General features: G+C 37.3%; 1 protein-coding gene and 1 long non-coding RNA gene across 2 annotated transcripts in view; both read right to left on the reverse strand.

Annotated features, from left to right (window-relative positions):
* Positions 1 to 14323, reverse strand: part of Poxn (paired box pox-neuro) — a 107493-nt gene that overhangs the window by 36074 nt on the left and 57096 nt on the right. The gene's annotated exons all lie outside the window — the stretch shown is intronic.
* Positions 1481 to 4992, reverse strand: LOC149499688 (uncharacterized). Its single transcript, XR_016325551.1, has 2 exons — positions 2723 to 4992; positions 1481 to 2633 (listed from the first exon to the last, which is right to left on the reverse strand). It is a non-coding gene; the product is annotated as an uncharacterized LOC149499688 (long non-coding RNA).

The following is a 14323-nucleotide window of genomic DNA, read 5'->3' on the forward strand; positions in this document are numbered from 1 at the left end:
TCTGCCCATACGGTCAATCAGAATCCTCTGACATTAAGAGGATAGATTTACCTATATCAAACCGTTACCATTACCAAACCTTTACCTTTACCAAAACACATTAGATGACAGAGACCGCTCGTCCATCCATTTTTTACCAGCTGATTCAACTTCCCCTAATTCATCATTCAGCGGACCATTTTCAATTTGCTTTATTTTAATGACTGGTAGGGAACATCATCCTTCTAATGCCTCTGCATTTTTGTTTTATTGTTGTGCTGCAGATTTTAATCAACTGTAATTCTTAAAGCTGCCTGTCAGATCTTATTAATTGATATTTTACAAACATGTGACATTTATGACCCATCAATAGTTCAGCATGCCTGCTGACCATGCTCGCTCTCTTTGCAATAATGTGGTACTGAATTTCATATTGTTCACAAGTTTTTGAAACTCCTGAATTATCTTTTATCTTGGTGAATTTTTAAAAGTGACAGGTTTCCAAAAATGGAACTAAGATTTTAAAAACAGAAATCACATAGAGATCTGTGCCATCCTTTTTCTTGACTAATAATAAAGCAGCACCCCCACTAGAAACCTAGGGTGCAGAGAGTTAGCTGCTGAACAGGGATGAGCTGTCTCTTATTATGGCATATTATTAAAAGTTTATTTTTATTTTTATTGTAATATGCTTGAACTCCTCACAATAAACAGGAGACATACAGTATGTACAGCGTTGTACTATCCTATCCAAATTAATTATTTCAAATCCAACTTTTATCTGCCTGATCACCATCTATGAGACATGATTTGCAAAAGTTACATGATGATTGAATAATGACTCCAAACTTGAGCATTCACTGGAGAGAAACTTATAAAAATAGATAAGTTCTCCTCAAAGAGTGCAACACTGAGAAGTTATTTTTAAAAGATTAAAACCTATTAGGATGTCAGCAAGACTGTCAGTATTACCATATGATTATGATTACCATATGAAATTCTATAATAGTTCTAGTATTTTTCTCCATTAAAAGTCACAATGCTTTGTTTTGAAATCAGTTGACTCCTTATGCTCAAAAACTTTACATGAAGTTGTTTAGCTTACTAAATTAGATCTGCAATGATTTAAGTCTTAATTGTGGTGATACGTTTGTCATCTTGACGGCGGTAACAAGTTTTCTCGAAATTACGCAAGTGATCCAGTAACCACATTTAAAACCTTAGTGTTACTAAAAGTGCCACGAAAACTGAAGGAATCATTATGTGATTGTGATAAAACTGAGTTATGTTTAGACATTATATTTACAGTACATTTTCAATTTGACGCTTTCGGAACGTTTTTAGAATCGATATTATTTAGGAAGCGAAATACATATAATAGCCGGCAAACTTCTTGAGCATTTGTTGACGTAGTGGGGGTAAGTTTGCGCATGGTACACTCACGTGCAAAAACATTATTTACTCTGCGTCATAATGCAATTAAATTATTAAAATCAACATATGTATTTATTTATATATTTATTAGAACATCAACAAAAAATATAGGTTAATAATTATAATAATTTAATCTTGGGGTAAAATAGATATTCCTTCTATTAAGTCAAAACTAGAGCTGTTGCCAGGTCTTCGTTCAGTTGAAGCGAAGCTGGTATTTGTAATTTTTTTTCGTTATCATAATCTTGACCATTATCATCATCACTGTTTTCATCACCCGAGTCGCCATCATCGTGATAAGTCGACATAGGGCTCATCGGTGTAGTTTACGACTCGATCGGTTCGATCTTCTTTTTTGTCTATAATTAATTATTTTTTGAAGATATTCGATTCGTAGTAATCGAATGTTACTTTTTTCAATTACCAGCTTCCGATTATTTTCTGTTTTTTTTCCATCTGAAGCCTAGCTCTTTCATAATTCGTCGTAAACTTCATTCCGAGCCATTAAAATGTATATCTTCTTTAAAATTTTCGAAGCCTTTCTACGGTACGGAGTTTCACTGCTTGTTATGTAGTTATTATGATTACATCTTTTTATAACAGATTGAACGAAACTATCCATTCCGGTAACTTTCTTCTTCCCTGATCTTTTCTTACCCGGAGTCCCAAGCACGATGAGCAAGCCAGAGCCTTTAGCTTCGTTAATAATGCACCTAACAGTACTCACTGATGTTTTGTTGCTTCCGAAGTCTGTTTTACTTTTTCCATAATATCATTCTTCCCCTGTTTTATAATGAAGCAATATACGTCGTACACAATTTTTCTACCCTTTCTTTTGAATCCTACACCAGTTTGTCGCGGCATAGTGTATTTTTTATAAAAAATCAACAAACACTCAACAAATAGCAATGGCAACAAAGTCAACAAGCAATTATAACAAAATATAACTTAACGATTAATAACGATAGACTTTTCACTGTACGCAAGCGTACTTTTGGGAGCAAGCGGAATGCGGAATGCGGTGCGGGACGCAAGGTTCGACTGATCTACCAATAACGCGCTCGATACGATTTCCCCTGCCGTCGCGCCTCACCCTCACCACCAAAGTGATCTAAAATTCGGTTCTGCGCAGTCAAGGTCATTTGCTCACGATGTTTGCCGGTTACTATACCACAGCGTATTTCTCAATAACTTGGATCGAATAAATTTAAGATAAATACCTGAAATCAGTATTTTTACCATCTCAGCGTCAGTAGCTTTTCCAAAACATCCACGGTCTAGAACTCATTTTAAATATCCACAACTTTACTGAATGCATGGATCAGTTCGTCCCTCACTTGCTCCAATGCGGTTCAATACAAAGACCAGATATCGGCTTATGTCTTGCTTGCTCTTTTGAACTCGATGTTCATGCGATGAAACAATTAGCTTCATGATAGTTTCGTCCACATTTCCGCATCGGTCTTGATGTCACGCCCTCATCGGAGTTGAACGGCGGCAAATAAAAGTTATAATGCCACTACAAGGGTACAGCATTTGCAGCTATCATCACTTTTCGCCTTTTTAATACAGGTTGAGAGACCCATCACTTGTTCAACAGTGGGCTACTTCATTCGGAGGCTTACGATTAATTTTGGGGCTGTGATCCCACTTCTGATGTCGGCGTTAAGCCAGGATTTACACACATAACTTCTTTTACAATGAAAATACAATACAATTCTATAAAACTTTAACATTACTTGTTTACAACAAAAAGCCACGCCTGAGTTATTCAGTGGTTTTTACACAATTAGCCATTTTGTGTTGGTTATAGCAACTACAACTTCTTTTATACAAACAAATGTAATTACTGCGAAACAATTCACAAAACATAGCTTAATATTCAAAATACATATTTTAGTGATTTTACATGACTCACATTTAATTTATTTTACATGAATTACTTTTAAGTAATATTAACTAACATTGTTATTATCCAGCCTAATAATAGATGGCGCCAACAACATCATTGCATAACAATTACAATACTTAATTAAATTATTAGTACTGTTAATTATAATATAAATTATTATTAATATTTATGCTTTATTCATATTTAATCATTTATACAGTCATTTGTGTTTTTAAACAATAATATAAACATTAAACATATTCTGAACATTTTCACATCAAAACAGTGTCTGCTAATTCTTAAATATGGTAGAATAACAGTTTTGTTGCTAATAATAAATAAATGTTAATATAGAATAAACTAATCTATATATTATTATGTTAATTATTGCCAACAGTGGCGTTTGCGCCCATATATACATGGTCGTCAGTTGCAAATGCGTTTAGCCGCCATTTTGGCTACTAACCTTTTTTTTTATTATTGCTTAGATGGGTGGACGAGCTCACAGCCCATCTGGTGTTAAGTGGTTACTGGAGCCCATAGACATCTACAACGTAAATGCGCCACCCACCTTGAGATTTAAGTTCTAAGGTTTCAGTATAGTTACAACGGCTGCCTCACCCTTCAAACCGAAACGTATTACTGCTTCACGGCAGAAATAGGCATGGTAGTGGTACCTACCCGCGCGGACTCACAAGATGTCCTATCACCAGTAATTACGTAAAATTATAATTTTACGGGTTTGATATTTATTACAGATGTTATTCCGTCACCGTGGAAATCAATCGTGAGCATTTGTTAAGTACGTATTTGATTAGAAAAAGTGGTACCCGCCTGCAGGATTCGAACACCGGTGCATCGCTCAACACGAATGCACCGGACGTCTTATCCTTTAGGCCACGACGACTTCAAACGTATTAGAAGGATTTTAAAACGAAAATATTTTTTAAATTATCATCACGTGTGACTCACACATTTCCCCTAAAAGGGAAGATATATAAGACCCTTAATGAGGCCTGTCATCTTGTATGGATCAGCTTTTTTGGACCACTAAAGTGGCGGATGAAAGGCGATTGCATGCAGCAGAGATGCGAATGTTGCGATGGATGATGGAGTAACGAGAATGGATCGATAATGGATAGAATAGGGAATGATTATATTATAGGAGGTCTGAAAGTGGCACCTGTCACAAAGAAGTTAAAAAGTGCGCGTTTGGGATGGTATGGACACGTAATGAGACGAAATGACAATGAGGTTGGTAAGAGAGTTTTAACTATGAATGTGTGTGAATGGAAAAAGCTTTAGAGGAAAAAGTATTAGTAAGAAGAAGTGGATGGATTGCATGAAAGACGATATGTGTAAGGGGGGAGTGAGCGAAGAAATGGTATATGATGGAGGAGTATGGAAGGAGAAAACATGTTGTGCTGACCCCAGGTGACTGGGAGAAGGGCAGGAGAATGATGATGACCGTCTTACTGGTGGTAGGACCTCTTGTGAGTCCGCACGGGTAGGTACCACCACCCCGCCTATTTTTGCCGTGAAGCAGTAACGCGTTTCGGTTTGAAGGGTGGGGCAGCCGTTGTAACTATACTTGAGACCTTAGAACTTATATCTCAAGGTGGGTGGCGCATTTACGTTGTAGAGGTCTATGGGCTCCAGTAACCACTTAACACCAGGTGGGCAGTGAGCTCGTCCCCATCTAAGCAAAAAACAAAAAAAATTAAGAATATTGGCTGTCCAAATCTTCTAATCGGAACACACAATTCATTTACGGTTAATGTAAGCAGTGTGCTTAGTGCGAGTTTCTTAACGTTCTCGATAGCGTAAACGTTAAGCCAATTTTGTATGCAGTTGGAACAGCGCCCCTAGCGGCAAACGTACGCAAACGATCCCATTCCATACAAATATGAGTTAACTTTTACGCTATCGAGAACGTTAAAAAACTCGCACCAAGCACACTGGACGGTGTTAGCTACCCTTATGGGCCCATAACGCCACCAGTAAGAATATCAACCAGAATAATGCTGTCTCTAATTGCTGACGTCAAGAGCTCATGCTATTACTGCCAAACCTACTGACTGGTAATCTCTAGCATTACCTGTTCTCCTACATAATCTGACTTTTTTTAAAACCTATCAAGATGCAGCAATTTATTTACGTGATTAAGGCTCAAAGTTTGATAACCGTTAAAAAAAACAACTTGAAATTGTATTAAGAATTTCTGGTGAATAATATTGAATGATATTTTTTTTCTAACTTGAAAAAAAACCCTCCCATAAATAATGCTACGTTATGTTTTGTAATTTGAAACATACCTGTCAAGGAGTATTTGTTACGCCGCATACGAATCAGATAGGCGAGCCCATTATACCTAAAAAACAAGGCTCTTAATCGAATGTAATTAACGAAATACAGAATCGATACTGGTCCCTAGCACAGTAGTAATCGACGTTCAATTTAGCACTAGCCAATTCTCAGAATCGATATTGCGCTGTCTACTTAAAACTTAATGAAATTACTTGAACTTTAGTGATGGGTTTTGTTGTTGATAATAATTATTATTATTTTTATTTTTATATGAATTATTTTTATCTGATACTAGCTAACTTTGTAGAGCCTCAATCGATAAATAAAAGACAAAAGGAATCCGTCCGATGGGGGGGACACATCAAAGGACAAACAAAATTATTATTTTTATTGAATTCCGAGCATTTTCATGTTCATTTACCTTTTAAACTTTCACTGGACTTAAACAAATCATTCAAGACCAAATTAGCCAAATCGGTCCAGTCGTTCTCGAGTTTTAGCGAGACTAACGAACAGCAATTCATTTTTATATATATAAATAGAAGATTCATTTTAAGGTTTAATATAGCGTTTTTTATTGAAGTGAAAACTTCTTTAGAATCGTTGTGATTTCAAACCGGATGCAACGGAAAAAACGACAGGTAAGAAACACAAATACAAAAATGTGTAGGATGAAGCCAGCAAAGAATGAGACAGAAATATACATACTATTTAATACAACGCCATCTGTGAGATTTTTTAATACTAACGTGTGTATGAAAGCTCTTGTAGTGAATTTTAATTTAGGATTATACGTGAAATTAAAATATCAATTCACAGAGGGCGCTACCTTACAATTATTTATTAATGACAAAATTTTACATATACTTAAGACGTTTAGGATAATTGTATTTTAATTTTGGAAGGTTTCACTTCTACCACGTGTGAATTGCACACATTTTGTTTTTTTTGTTAGCATAGCACTTTATTAGCATTCTATTCTGATTTTACAAATGTGAAAGTCTGTGTGTTTGTTGGTCAATCACGCAAACGGATTGGATGAAATTCCATATATATTAATTAGATTAATTAGGATGTTTATTATCATAATAAATGACACTATATGGGCTACGTCAGGTGTATCTGCTGTATGTGTATTTTTACTGATGGTAGGACGTCTTGTGAGCCCACACCGCTAAGTACCAACGCCTTGCCTATTTCGGTCTGGAAGCAGTAATGGGTTTCGGTTTGAAGGGTGAGATAACCATTGCACTATAAAACTGAGACTTAGAACTCATGTCTTAAGGCGGAATTTCCTTTGTTGATGTCTAAGGGCTTCGATAACTGCTTAACAAATACCAATCGAACCGTGAACACGTTCACCGGTGTGGTGAGTACGAGTTTTTGACGTTCTCGGTATCGTAAAAGTTAACTCAGATTTGTATGGAGTTGGAACGTTTGTCTACGTTTGCCGCTAGGGGCGCTGTTCCAACTGCATACAAATTTTAGTTAACTTTTACGCTATCGAGAACGTTAAAAAGCTCACACTATATAACGAAAATAAAATAAGAATTTAAATCATTTACTACCTACGGAATCATTTCAACTTTGGATCCAAAGTCGGGCAGCTAAAATTTAAATTTGTTTCCTCTTAAATTAACATACCAGCTGCGTTCCAATCATTACCAACGTCGAATTGTTTTTCCAACTTATCTGCTATTCTTGAGAAGCTCTTAATCACGGGGTTCAGCCTGATTGTTAAGCATTGATGAGCATTGTTCTTCAATGAATTTACCAACTAAACGCAATCTCGACCCACCGATCCGGCGAGAGACTCCGTGGATTTTATCGACATTCATCCGTCACATCACTAGACCCGACACTCTTACAATAAGGTTCTATTTCCCGAAGCAAAAATATGTTATTACGCAGCTCTTGTGCACATCGTAAAGTGAGTAATTTGCATTCGTCGAAATCTGATCGAGTATTACCGTGAAATGGGAGGACGGTGGCCTCCCGACGCCGGCTCGTAAAATCCAAGCTACTACATACAAATTAGAACTCTCATTTAATGACATTAGAGTTTTTTTTTCGTTTTTTAACGATCGAACAGGATTAAGGGTGGCCATTGCGAATCTACAGAGAGTTTTTAACACGCTTACATTAGATCGCTGTGTTTTTTTTTAACGTCATTTTCGGCTTTTTCACTGAGAAGATCCGGTGAAAAACTTAGTGGGTTTAGGGTTGGCCGTAGAAACAGGCTGAATACTACACATATTAATGGACGTTCACAGTACACGTAGCTGTCATAATATGAAAACAAAAAAAGGGGGGTGTCGTGGGACACCGGATAGGAACTAAGTTCCTTATTATAAAAATATTAATTTTAAGTTCTATTTGAGGTATAAAGAAAATAAAACTGGAGGTTTCGCAACAACCCACGGTCATTCGGTAGCGTGCGAACTTATTGTGGTACACTTCATTCACGGTTGTTTGCATAAGAGTTAGTGTATTGCGCAAACGAACGCTCTGAGATCGTGGTCAATGAATGATAAGAAAATATGTAATTTTTTATACGTTATTACAAAGTTAAGTCGTACACTGTGTGCATTACTAATAAAAATCTTACGTTACGGACGTTTTTTCCCGATTAGGGTACCCCTCCGCATCGTCCCATAAGGAACTCTGTTCCAAAAAAATTACGCATAATTAAATCGTATTTTATTTCTCGAAATATCTATTAGTTCCCCCGAAGAATGAAATAGAAGCATTCAGTGATAGTATTTGAGAAACTCTGACTTGTACAGATTAGCCCGCATCGATGTAAAATAAATTAATTTTCAATTTGACGTTTAACGATTATTTTTCGTAACAATGTTGCAAGTAATATTCGTTTTCAAATAACGAAACGTGTATCTGGACGTTTATGATGTAAAAAAAAACAAATATAATATAGTTGATGTATTTTAGTCTTAGGCTTTTACGGCGTAATTGTCTATTGCCACACTTGCCTGAAACCAGATATATAAGAATATTAGCGACCCGCCCTCGCTTCGCTTCGGAAACTGTAATTTATTATTGACTTCTCCACTATTTAATGGATGCTATTATGCATATAAACCTTCCTCTTCAATCACTTTATCTATTAAAAAAAAACGCATCAAAATCCGTTGCGTAGTTTTAAAGATTTAAGCATACATGGGGATATAGAGACAGAGAAAGCGACTTTTTTTTATACTATGTAGTGATAATAGCTCGGAACAAATCACGCACGGTCATTCTGCTGCAAATTAGGATTCCCTGTTTTATGGGTATCGGAGACAACAGCCAAGTACGCGAGTTCGAGGATCAGCGTAAAGCTGACCTTGATTACAAACGCGACCAGTTGAAGAGCCGCCCTCCTGCTGCTATAGCCTATAATTATGAGAACGGCGTGCTTACGTGCCCTCAATGCGCAAGGAGTTTTCCCGCGAAGTTAGGCTATATAAGCCACCTTCGAGCGCACGAGCGCCAAATCGACGGATAGGAATCGAAGCGGTCGCCATGACCGAAATCGGTCGGATGAATCATAAAACATAAATATATATGTTTAAATATATACGCATATCTATACTAATATTATAAAGCTGAAGAATTTGTTTGTTTGTTTGAAGATCTTCCCTTTGTCGTTTAAACCCCCAAAGTAAGACCCGCTACGTACTTACACCACAGATATAACGTGACTTAATTTTCCTGTTTTCGTTAATAAAAAAAAGAGAAAAAAAGCCATAGAATATCGAATCGAACAAACAAATTTAAATTTAAATTTGGGTTTAATTTTAAATAAAAATTAAAATTAAAATTTAATTTAAAAAGGTAGCGTTAAACGTTTAACGCAAACCTAACCCGTTCTAAAGCTGATAATAAACAGGAATAAAATTAATATTTTGTTACTTCAATCGATATTCCAAAAAAAGCATGCTTTTTTCGTTTTTTTTTAACATAGAAAATTAAATCGATAACATCGTATCCGTTAAATAAAAGAACGGTAAGACAAAATGGCAAATGTAATTAACTGTCAAGCGATTAAAAATACATTAAAACTCAGGGGAGAAATCGCGTTACCGTGGCCTGTTGCACATTAACCAACCAACCAACCGCCAATTCGTCGGGAGTATTGTGAACAAAAAAATGTGTCCAAATAAAGGAGATTGATTACTAATTAATTTTCGAAAGGCTACCTAACTTTCACGGCCGGTTATGATCGGGAAGCTTATAGCAATATTTTAATTTTGTTTATGGTTAGATAGCGTGTATTCCAGCTATAGAATATAATAAGAAAAATATATACATATATATATTTAAAAACTAACAAAAAGAAACTATAAAATAATAATAAAACTGAAAAATAATTAAATTCAGCTCTATTAATCTGTAGACACTTTATTCTGGTCAAGATATTGGAGTGAAGTTATAACATTGTTATATCGTCATGGGTCCTAGACGCGTGTGCAATATTCAAGTTAATCGGATGTCTTTTTTTGCTTAGATGGGTGGACGAGCTTATGGACCACCTGGTGTTAAGTGGTTACCAGAGCCCATAGACATCTACAACGTGAATACCGCCGCCCACTTTGCGATAAGAGTTCTAAAGTCTCAATATAGTTACAACGGCTGCCCCATCCTACAAACCGAAACGCATTACTGCTTCACGGCAAAAATAGGAAGGTTGTTGGTACCTACCTGTGCTGACTCATAAGAGGTCCTACCAAGTCTACCTACTATGTCTTGAAGTCGCCGGCCGATACGGACATTCAAAGATTCCATACCGAATGCCAAGTTAATCAGGACGTGCTAAAAATTAAAGACTAATCCATCGGCTGTTATGTGATTATTAAAAACACTCAAATACTATTATCTCAAAGAGTTAATCAAAACAATATACGTGGTTAATTTACCGCCGAAGTGCCAGTGAAATCTCTCTACAAGAATATATACAAGCTCTATACTTGAACGAACATCTAAAGCCACTTTCTATTAAATTTGGCTAGGCAAGATTCCTCTACGAAGGCGAGGATTTAAGGTTTGCGTAATGCGCATTGATAGGCCTCTTAAATCATACAAGTCCACGGTTATAATCCAGATTCCTCACTCAGCAACACGATGGAGACGGTGAATATATAGATTGCTATGATATTAACTATGCTATGATATATAACCCAACCAAAACGGACAGCTGCTTCGCTGTAAAATACGTACGCCCCTGGTTCAAACTTCGCAGTATTGCAGTGGTCATTATAGTATTTTCATTTCTTTATTAAGCTGTTTCCACAAAGTGTCCATCTTTTTATTATTATGAGAGATGGTTACCAACTTCGATCCGTGGACAGCCTCTTTCCCTAAAGCATCAAGCGAAAACAAATAGCGTACACCAATCGTAACATTCGAAAACATCAATAGGCGTGGCACGTAAATCTCGCCGTGGCTTCACTTTAACTCTGCATAACGCTACCTAATTCTCTTAATCTCGGTTCCGACATAAAACGCGTTCGATTTTACAGTCGTGGGGTTGTAAATGTCTTTTTTTTTGTTCGTCTTCAATATCGGCAATATATCGGTGAGGTTATAGCGTATTTTACAGCTCGCGACTGATTTTACAGCACCGACAATCGCACGTCGGGAAACAGGAGCGAAATGTATTTTAATCGATTCGGTTTTTTTTTTGTCGTCTTAATCTTAATCATTGCCGTTATTAGATTTTAAGTCGTAATTGAGTTGGAACATAGTGGTTATATATCTTGTTCCTCGCGGAAATTCGTCAATGAATGGAGAGTTTCTGCTGAAGCTGTCTTCAATTCTCTTCGCGTCGTTTTCCTCATTACTGAGGGTCGAGACTCCCCCGCTGCATCAGTTTCTCCCATACGACTTCCCTCCATCTGCCGCGATCCTTTGCTTCATGAAGGGCATTATGGAAATTGATGCTCAGAGAAGATCGTACTTGGTCCGACCATCTCGTGGGACTGCGTCCTCTGGGACGTTTGCCATCTACCTTTCCTGTCACCATCAGCTGTTCAAGATTGTGACCCTCTTTACGAGCAATATGTCCGAAGAATTCCAGCACCCTACGAAGGCATATAGTGGACAGTCTGGCTTTGATATGAAGCTCTCTCAGAATAGACACGTTGGTGCGAAAGGCGGTCCATGGAATCTGTAGCATTTTTCTCCAACACCACATTTCAAAAGCGTCTATTCGGTCTCTGTCGGCCTTCTTCATTGTCCAGGTCTCCGCGCCATAACTGAATATGGAGAAAACTAGCGAACTCACCAATTGTCTTCAATTAATTATTCGTAATTTCAGTTTTGCAAATTAAAATTTTTCTTTTCGAACAACGCGCCAAAGAATCGTATCGTTAGCTGTTTTTCAAGTACTGTCTCTTTAAATTACCAATTTCGATCTAAAAATCAAGGGAACGCAGAGATTGCATTATTCCGCACAGATCATTAAAGGTTTGGTTGATTGCCCGGAGCTCTTATCCAAAGTTGATTTCAATGCACAGAGAATATTTTTAAGGCATCGACTACCGACTGTGTTTACTGTGAGCAGAACAGTTGTTTGAGGTTGCGAAATTTTATTTAATTCTACGGTACTTCTGGTTCCTAAATTGTATATTATATCAATCACTCACAACTTTATTTTACTCATATTAACTAGTTATATCAATTACAACAATTAATCTACTTGAAATTATTAATTTTATCACCACAAACTATGGCTCGCTCAAAAATTTCGATCCTGACTTTTTTCGATGTAAAAAGTGACATGCCACAGACTATAAATATTCGAGAATGGTAATCTACGGCCGCCAGGGTGCGCTGGAATTATTCCTATTTGTAATGGATTTTATGACCTGGTAACTGAGACCTTTAAGTCATGTCTTATTTTAATTTATATTCATATTTTTATGAAAAATGATATTATGGAGTGAAATGAAATGTGATATTATGGAGTGAAATGAAATGAAGATGATTAATTTGAGACATTAATCAAATGGGATGAAATGAAATGAGATGAGATGATATGGAATGAAATATAATCTCAGTAAAATGGTGGTGGTCGTTTACTAAGATCTCAGTGGACTTTTTGGAGGAAACCGAGAAGTTACGTACAGCGTCTTTGTTTAATTTTCCCACATTTGTGCACTTTCACAGATATTAAACAGTTAATAAACCACTATTATTACACATTTAAACCCGAAGAAACACTAAATAGACAAATTAAAACAAATCACACAACTTCACACCTCGCGTTCCCGCCAAAAAGTCATTATTCCTACATAAACTGTAGCTTCAAGGGGATAGTTTGCAGTTCTTATTGAACGGTTTATACATTAAATAACGTTAATGTTGTTACTGTTAGTATTTTAGTTTAAGTACTGCCGAAGCAAGTACTGTTGTTACTGTTGGAGAAACAATTTTGTTTTGTAATGTAATACCGAAATACTTTACGAGATGGCGTTACAAAAAATCCCTTCCCAAAACTATAAAACCGTTGTGATTGTCTACGAATAATAAATAATATAATAACTAATATTTATTCGTAGGTGATTGTTTAAGATGCTATGAATATTTCGGTTTTGATTTCATCAAAATAACTTGAACTTTACTATTGAATTCCGAAGAAAATTCTAGTTAAGGCTGAGTTAAGTTCAGCTTTTTATTTAAGCCTCTTACTGTAGTTTTTAAATTACATTTATGTGGATTGATGTTTCAAGGCTTTCAGATTTTAATTTTAAATTCTGAAATAATTAAGAACAGCGTCATCTACCCTTCACATTTGAAACAAAATTTAATTCGGTTTAAATTTGTAAAAGTTGATGTTGATTATTATTACATTGTAACGCAGCGTTCCGTTTCGCGGGGCAACAGCAGCCAAAGGGAATGTGACTCAGGTCCGTGCCGCGACGACCCACCCCGCGCTACCCGCGCCCGCGCATCTGTTGCATCATTCGTACCCCCAATTAGTGCGCGCCAGACTTTGAAGCGGAATACACGCGTCCCCGGTCGATACCGGAACTGACAACCAGAGAGTCTCATGCCAGTCGGGCACCTAACATTAAACTGGCAGCCCAAGCGCGGGCCCTTTAACTAGTATTTCGGAGTGAATCTACGTAATTACGACACGTACTCGTCGTCAGTCACGGCGTCAATCCGATTTTCAAGACGTTGAAGAAGAAATTGGTTCAACCGCGGGACCGACGCCAACATTTACCGCAAACAACATGGCGTCATTACAAGAAAGTCAAATGGCAGCATTCGAACGCCTACTCGACCGAGTTTTTGAGCATAAAACTCAACTCGAATCATCAGCAACACCGACGTCGGAGCCGACATCGCCGCCTTCCTCGACGCCCGCTCACCATTCTGGGAACTTCGCGTCATGCACGGCGCGGTTCAGCGGAGCGCCCGGCGACTCACTCGACGGTTTCCTTGACGCGGTCGAATCATACAAAGATTGTGCTGACGTAGGACACGCCATCGCGTTACGAGGACTCTCGATGTTACTAACCGGAAATGCAGCCGTGTGGTGGCAAGGCGTTAAAGCTAGCATCACTTCCTGGGACGACGCTTTATCATCGTTACGAAGCGCTTTCGGTGATTGCAGACCGCCCCATCGAGTCTACTTAGAGCTCTTCAAAATGTCGCAAGGACAAAGAGAGAAGACGGAGACCTTCGTTGCCAGAGCACGAGCCCTAC

This window comes from Bombyx mandarina, chromosome 28 (genome assembly GCF_030267445.1).
Source record: "Bombyx mandarina strain Sakado chromosome 28, ASM3026744v2".
NCBI lineage: Eukaryota > Metazoa > Arthropoda > Insecta > Lepidoptera > Bombycidae > Bombyx > Bombyx mandarina.